This window comes from Mastomys coucha, unplaced genomic scaffold (assembly GCF_008632895.1).
Source record: "Mastomys coucha isolate ucsf_1 unplaced genomic scaffold, UCSF_Mcou_1 pScaffold15, whole genome shotgun sequence".
Classification (NCBI taxonomy): Eukaryota; Metazoa; Chordata; class Mammalia; order Rodentia; family Muridae; genus Mastomys; species Mastomys coucha.
The window spans coordinates 78,115,557-78,123,893 of record NW_022196897.1 but is presented as its reverse complement, the minus strand read 5'-3'; the positions used below and the strand labels follow the sequence as shown (position 1 = coordinate 78,123,893).

The following is an 8,337-nucleotide window of genomic DNA, read 5'->3' as shown; positions in this document are numbered from 1 at the left end:
AATTTGGAGGGGGTGGGGGTGGGGGTCCCTGGATCTGTCCTCGGGCATCTCACTTTTCCAGAGGTTTGTTTGGAAATTCAATCCAGGTGAGACCATCAATAATCACACCGCTAGGCTTGGTTATGTAGAATGACTCCTTGACTATAGTAGCATTAGCAGCTGGTGGCTTTTCCAGACAGGGATGCCAATGAACTGATCTCAGGAGACTTGTCACCTAATAGCTGTCTCTGTTGCTCTGTCTTTGAGCCAGAAGAATTAGCCCTCTTCACTCAACACAAGAGGACTCAGGCTGTCCTCAGCTGCCTCCTGCAAAATAGTGGGCTTCTTTGTCCTCCTGGGTACTGCCTTTCCTTCTGTCAGAGCATTCAGTCCGCAGACATGTGATGACAACTAGCAACATACATCAGCTAGGGGTATAGCAAAGACCCCGACATGAGCCCAAGGCGCATGGTTTCAACTTTTCTGCCTCGATCCGTGACATTAATAACTTTCTCCTCCAGCTGGCTTCTAACTCCCATTCCTTTGGCTCATAAAAGCACTGCTACTCAGACCGAAACAGATCGGGCCATATTTATGAAGCACGAATTACAATGAAAATCCCAAACTGACACAGTACTCCGCTGCTGACAGGAAAATGCTACTACTATAAACAGCATTGACTGTTGGGACACGCTGCATAAAGTCATTTTTTTTTTTAAATTGCATCTTGGAATTAAGTGAGTCACAACAATCAGGGGAAGGAAGAACACAGGGCTTGTGTTAACTCTCAAGATTAGTCAATCAAAATAGACTTTCACCATCCACACCCTAAAAAAGACAGAATACATAAGGTAAAATGCCAGGTCCCCCCCCCCCGATTTTCTGGAAAATCCATTAACATTGAATGATCTTGGCTTTGACCTATTTTAAAAAATGAAAAGAATTGAAGGTAAAACTCAGACTGTCTCTGAAAACGGGTGGATTCCTAATCTGTACTCTCTGTGCTGGGATTGGCAGCCAGAGATGTGTACGTGCCAGCGATCCTACTGAGCTACATCCCCAGACCTCTGAGTGTTCTTAACATTCCATCCCCAAGACTTCCATTCCTTCCCTTTGAGGAAGGCAGCGGAACTAGAACCTCACTCTTGAGGAAGAAGCAAGAGGCAAATTTTTCTGCAGATCACACATGTTATAGCCAGTCGAGTCAAGGACACTATATAGGCGCCACCTATGTGTGAATGTGTGGTCCTGCATTCTGTCTGAGGCCCCAGATTTCTTAACACATTGCGGTATGCCTTAAGGCAGATATATCTGGGAAGGGGTGTCTTTCTACAGAGATGTTTCCATCCAGAGGGCCTCCTCCTAGCTCAGGGTCTTCTGCATGTTCAGCTGCCCGGGGTACAGAGCTGGAAACTCTCCCAGTGCAGTTCTGCTGGGAGCTTGCCAAGCCCTTTGGGGAACCGTCTGCAGCGTTTAGTCTAGGGAAATGAGTTTTGCACTTTCACAGAGTGTGAAATTCCTCAGGGGCGTTCTTGTACTCGGAAGAGAAATCAAACCCAGCTCTTTCCTTCAGGTTCCTTGCAGTTAAGAAAGTAAATCGAACACAGTTCGGCGGGTCCTGTCTGTGGCCGGCTGTGCATGGGGACAGGAGCAACACAGAATATCACCCTGGCCTGCAACCTTGGGATTTTAGGAGCTTGTGTTGCGGGCGTGTATACACAGGGAGGGGCAACCAACGCGCCAAAGCCACCAAGGAGGAGCTCAAAACCGCGCTATCTTCCTAGAAACCTTGGCGGCACGGCTCGGGGCTCGCTGTCTGATGCAACAGTTTGCAACGCGGTTCTGGGAGTGGAGGCCTGCGGTGCGGCACCCGGGCCTGTCGACGCGCATGCGCCGGCTGGGCCCTGCCCCGCCCCGCGGCGGGAATCTTTACACCAGATGTGCGGGGCGGGGATGGAGGCGGAGCCAGAAGCGCGAAGACCTTTTGGCAGATCGCGCCTGCGATCTGAGCGGAATTAGAGTTCTCCGCAGGCATTGGCTGACTGACCCAGTGATCTAAAAAAAAAAGAAAAGAAAAGAAAAGAAAGAAAAAAAAGAAAAGAAAGAAAAAGGAAAGGAAGAAAAAGAAAAAAAGAGAGAGAGAGGCCCGAATCATCCCAAACGGAGCCTGAAGAGAGAAGTTAAAGCGCTAGCTGGCTTTTGAGTCGGCCTCTCTTTCCGAGCCTCCGGGTTTCTGCTGCTGTCCCACCTGTCTTGCCCTGAATGTAACTTTCCGGAGGTAACATGTCACATCAGTATGTTCAGATGTCTGACGATTCAGAGGAAGACGATTGTCTTCCATACACACATTCCTCCGGTATTATAGATTGTAATTTGCTTTTATTTTATTAACTGTTTCTCTAAATTAACTTTAAATCGATTCTCTTTTTATGTACCCTTGCCCTAAGCGATAACATTAGAGAAACCATAGCCTGAAAATAAGTTCAGAACTATTCAAATCAAAAATGTTTGTTGTTGTTAGCTAAAATTGTCTTACCTACCACATGGGGGGTGGGGTATATGGAGGTAATAATGACCATCGGACTGAGGTTTGTCAGCGTTTCCAGGACTACTTGAAGCATTGTACACATTCTACACATTCTACAGCCTCCTGATGCCCCAGGTAGTGGGTGCTCTCTACATCTTTACAGAGAGGAAAAGGGAAGCCCAGAGAAGTTAAGCAATTTGCTTGAGATCACAAAACTAGAGACAAAGTCCACTAGCCTGATGATTTCAAAGCCTTCCTTCAAAAGCTCAATGCAAGAAGGACCCAAAGATTTCTCCAAACCTCACCCCTCTTCTAAAACAAGCTCAAATGCCAGGGTCTGGATGAAGACCTCCAAAAATCTGTTGTCAAGGAAATTGTGGCATAGGAGGGCAGGGGTTACCTCAGCCGGGGCTCTGTACTAACTCTGCTGTGAATTGCTGACTTGGCCTTTTTGTTGCCTTAACTGAGTAATGCCCACAGCAGAAGTTCCCCCCCTCCTTCCTTCCCTTCTTTCTCTTTTTAATTTGTAATTATATTTATGAACAGAAAACTTAGTGTACATTTAACCCAATTTAGTGGCGAGTTCTTTAGCCTTTGCCTCTCCCAACTTGGCAATGCGAGCCACAGACTCAGGACCCAGGGCGCTGCCTCCCCAGTAGCAGCAGATCTCGTCTTAATCTGTCATTATTGGCCCTAATAGCTTCCACCAGCTTAGCCAGAGCACCATTGTCTTCCGAGTTAACCTGTGTGAAGACAACAGTGGTGCATGTCTTCCTGTGGACCAGGCGCCCCAGCCTGGCCTTTCCTTTGATGATGCAGTAGGAGACCCCTATCTTTGGGCAGGCAGGAAAACCACCAGCTCAATGGGCTCTACATCATGGGCAATCACCACCAGCGGAGCCTTCTTGTTCTCCACCAAGGTGGTGACTGTATTGACTCCTGCTCGGAGGACAGGCAGTCTCTTAGTTGGGTCATCCCCTTTGCCAGCAGCTTTCTTCTCAACACAGGCCAGTAGCCTTTCTTCTTCTCCTGCTTTGTCTCTGGCCTGTATTTGTGGGCAAGCTTAAGCAGCTGAGTAGCTGTTTGCCTGTCCAGGGCCTGGGTGAACTGGTTAATGGCAGGAGGTACTTTGAACTGCTTATAGAGGATGGCTCTTTGCCGCTGCAGCCTGGTGTATCGGGGCCATTTGATGAAGCGTGTTAGATCTCTTTTGGGCTGGATGGCTTGCCCAATGCCAAAGTTCTTGGGCCTTTTCTCAAACAAAGGATTGACCACCTTTTTGATCTCCTGTTTCTTAAAGCAGGGGCCTGGGCCACCTTCTTCCCCTTGGCCTTCTTTCCTTTGGGCTCGGCTGGTGGAGAGAAAAAGAAAAGCCTTTTTTTTTTTTCTTTTTAAAGATTAATTATCTACTCATACAGTTTAATTTATTTTTGGTGTGTGTGTATGTGTGTGCGTGTATGTGTATGTGCTTGTGCGTGTGTGTGTATGTCTGCATGCATGCCTGTGCACCACTTGTCTGTCCTGAGGCCAGAAGTAGACATCTTATTCCCTGGAACTAGAGTTACAAAATGGTTGCAAGCTCCTGTGTAGGTGCTAAGAATTGAACCCAGATCCCTTGGAAGATAAGCCAGTGCTGAGCCATCTCTCCAGCCCCAGTAATAGTTTCTTCCTACACTTTTGATCTAGCCAACTTAGTACTCGCTTCCCAGCCTACCACACTCTTCTACAATGGGGTTTCCTTTTGTCTAAAGTAAGGTGGGTTTGAGGACTCCGTCCCAGTGTGCTCTGGCTTTGGCTCCTGTGTGGATTGTGGCAATTAATCACTGCACTGCAAAGAGCTGCTTCCCCACTGGACCAGAAGCTCCTCAAGCACACAACCCTTATCTGGCTTGCCACTGCATCTCCAGCCCCTCTCTCAGAATCTGGGGACAAGGGAAAATGACACCCATTAAAATCATGTTGAGCCACCAAGCAGAGTGAACCCTGAATAGAGAAAGGTCCTTCCTTCCCTGTCCCAGAGAGATGGAAACATCCCCCAGAGAACACAGAAGGACCTTCTGGCCTGTCTGAGACTCCCAGTGTACTGAGTCTGAAAAGTTCCCCACAGGCTTTTGCTTGGTGACATGAGGGGTGAAAAATGATGATGAAGGTGATGACCTGAACTCAGGAATCTCCCAGACCAGACACACTGGGCCCCAGGCCTCCCACATGCTTACCACAGCAGCATCCTGAAGCATCAGCTGCTTAGTACACCCCAAATGCACAGTCTCCTCAGCCATCTTCACAGCCACAGGAAGCCGCAGCCCTACTTAACCTTAGCAAGTGTGAAAATGGAGGGCCAGAAGAGCCTAAGCTGCCACTGGAGCCCACCCAGGCATTTAAACCATCTGGAATTAAACTCCAGAAATAAGCTTTTAAGTTATCTGTAGAACTGTTCCCACACTTCTTTCCAAATTTTGCCTCACACAGCCTTCTCTTCTCCCTGGTCCCTGCCTCCTTGGACTTCCAGTTAATCCATGCCTCTCTACATATACCTCCCCTTCACCTAGCAAGGGTTGGGACATGGTTTTCCATTTTGGCTTTATCATTTTCTTCTCTGAACCAAAGTAACTCATAAATATATAATTTCTTCAAGAATCCTCTCTCTGTGTGTGTGTGTGTGTGTGTGTGTGTGTGTGTGCATGTGATATGCATGCATGCATGTGTATTGACATCAGGTGTCTGTCTCAATAGCTCAATTTCTCTCTCTCTCTCTCTCTCTCTCTCTCTCTCTCTCTCTCTCTCTCTCTCTCTCTCTCTCTCCAGGGTCTCTCATTGAACCTGGAGCTTGACATGTGGCTAGAATGGTAAGCCCCCCAGGATGTGCCTGCTTCCCCCGTAGTGCTGGGCGGTTACAAATGCACACTACCTCATCCAGATTTGTATGTAGGTGCTGCAGATCCAAACTCAGATTCTCATGCTGCACAGCGAGCCCTTTACCACCCCTCCTCTACTCTCCTCTACTGGCTACAGAATCACTCAGAAATTCCACTTACCAGCCTGGAAACTGATGGGGTCCCTGCAGGTGTCATGGAAGTGAACCTCATGAAGAGATAAGAAGGGAAATGAGATGCAGGTTGACTTTGTCAACCTGGCTCAGACTTTGGGGAGTCTGATGCCAGGTGGTCAGTCAGCATATTTGAAGTACAATACAAACTGGAGAAAAAAGGCTTCCAGGCAACAATCAGTCCAAGCAATCCAATTCCAGGTGTACAATAAAGTTTAAGGTGTGACCAAGTAGAAAGTCCTTTAGAAAGTACGTGTGACTGTGAGCGTGGGTTCTATAGCTAAAGGGCCTAGAATCTAGTGTGGTCTCTGAACAATAGCATAGAGGTCAGCAGGCCACAAAGTCCATGTGACATCTCTCCTAAGAAGGGGTAATGATCTAGGGGGGAAGAGTCTGAGATAATCATGGTGGGGGATTTGGATAAGGTCTGCCTCTATAGCAAAAGGTGGGTGAGGTCTGCCTCCCCAGATAGCAGAAAGGTCACCAGGTTGTTAACAAAATCCACTCCCAGCTCTCTGGATGGAATGCAGCTATTTGACTTTTATCTCCTCTATTGAGAAGACCCCCCCTTCAAGATTAGCATTCCTGGTTCTCTGAGTGCTTCTTTGTGAGTACAAGGACCTCTGTGCCTCCAACAGGAAACTACATATCCCAGAATCCCATCCTCTCCTGGAAAGAGAACAAAAATCCTATGTCAGCCATGTGTCTCCTATTTAGGGCTTGGAAAATTTGGTCACTAGCTTGGATAAAGATTGGTATGTCCATAGACTTAATTCTTCTGGCCCCAGGCAGACATGGATTTCCCAGGCCTCAGAGATCAGGGGAGGGGACAAGTTATTACAGCAAACAGAACCTTCAATTAGAAGCATGCATGAAGACTTGGCATGCAGCTTCTTGAAGAAGGACCCCTGTCCGGGAGGCCTGCTTTCTCTCTGCAACAGCCCTTACCACTGCCACCCCTTCCATCTCTCCACTTTCTTTCTTCCAGATTCTTCTCTTAATTGTACCACTGAGCCCCTCCCTTGCCCTCGTCCCCACCCCCATCCCCACACCCATACTTTAACTATTTCGTATAAAATCCAGCCCACCAGACTGAGGTTTCCTTCCACCCAAATGTTATTTTCAGAAGGAGCCATTGAGGTTGGTGAGTAATTGCAGCGTTGAGCCTCAGCAAGCCAAGCTGAAAATAATCAGCGAGGCAGATGGGGTGGGAAGAAAGTGGTACCCTTCCACTAAACAGTGGGAGAAATCCAAATGGGGTGAGTCAGAGAGAGGCAAGCGCCAGGCTGGGCCGGCTGGGCTGATGGCCTGGAGTTCAGTTGAGGGGAAACCGCCCAAGGTGTTGGACCCTTTGACTGAGGCCCAGTCCAAGGTGGTTCCTGGCTACACATCACAAGTCCGTATTTCTTATGACAGTCACTATGCTTCTGCTCTTGCTCACTTGGGCCACATTGGAACGGAACTGTGCCAGCTGACTTGCCTGTCTCTCCAGCCAGCTTTCTCAGCTTCAACACTATTGACACGTTGGGCTGGATAATATTCTGTGGGGAACTGCCCTGGCTTGGAAGGATAGTCAGCATATCTGGTCTCTCTTTCCTTAATGCCAGTAGCGTGCACATGCTCAGTCATAGCAATCAAAGATGTCCCCAGATGGCCAGTGTGTCACTGGGTTCAAAACCACTCATCTAGTGGGCCTGTATCTAAACTATTGGTGAACTCTTATTTCCAAGTACAGCTTGGATACCACAAGCCTAAGTGTGAGTACCTACTGTGTGCCAGGCTCTGTCCTCAGTACTGAAAATAGAGTAGGAAACATGGCAGATATGGCTTCTGCCCTCAGGGAAATGGTCAGCTTTCTGGGACAGGAGGCGCTCAAGAACCTTCAGTGAGAGATATGGGAAAGAAAGACAAGAACCTAGAAGGGTTCTGACCCAGCTTATGGGAGTCAAAGGAGGCTTTTGGAGAAAATGAGGACTTAGTCAGGTAAAGACTGGAGGGGGAGGGACTCTGAGGAACACAGTCAGTGTCCCGACACCTTAAGAGACTGCTGTACGTTTAAGGAACCCAGAGAAATCTGCTATGCATCAGGCTCAGGACAGTGGGAAGGCATCTCTCATCCCCTAAGCTTGCACTTCCTGTCCTCATTTTTCTGTGTTCCTAGCACAGGCATGTAAACTTGGGATCATATTTAACCATCTTTCAACCACCATCCCTCGTCCTGAGTCAACCCTCCTCAGTCATCCAGTTACCAAGCTTCGTCATTCTATCATGGGCTAGATTGCAAACTGTCTCGCAGCCTCCATCCTCCCCCACCCCCAACCCCCTGGGCAGATTTGTGAAGTAGCTTCCTAACATTCTCCAGTCCCTACCTCAGAGAAAAACAGATCCGAGCGCTTCTCCCATCATAACCCTCTGAGACTTCCAAAGGCCTGTCAGACAGCTTGCCGCCTTCCCTGGGATTTCCTTGACCAATCCTAACAGCCCTCTGGCTTGCCTCACTCTGGCTGCACAGGACCACTAGCCACACCCTGAGAGCCTATGCAACTCCACAGTTTTCTGCTCTCTTTGTCTAGATGCCCTCCCCAACCAACCATTTGTGAAATTCTCACAAACCAGTTAAGACCCAGATGAGACAAATTCTCGGCGCTCTTCTGCCTCTCTGCAGACGCCTTCTCTTAATTTTTCCATCCATTTTCATTGGGCTTTATATTGCCCAAATGTGTCCATTTGTCATATTGGCCCATAATTAGCTGCTTAAATCTGTCCCCTCCTTCAGGGTCTGAGG

At 48.2% G+C, this 8,337-nt stretch overlaps 1 pseudogene; it reads right to left on the bottom strand.

The window, feature by feature from the left end:
• Window positions 1-3,135: 3,135 nt before the first annotated feature.
• On the bottom strand, window positions 3,136-7,132 carry LOC116091735 (annotated as a pseudogene).
• Window positions 7,133-8,337: the final 1,205 nt, after the last annotated feature.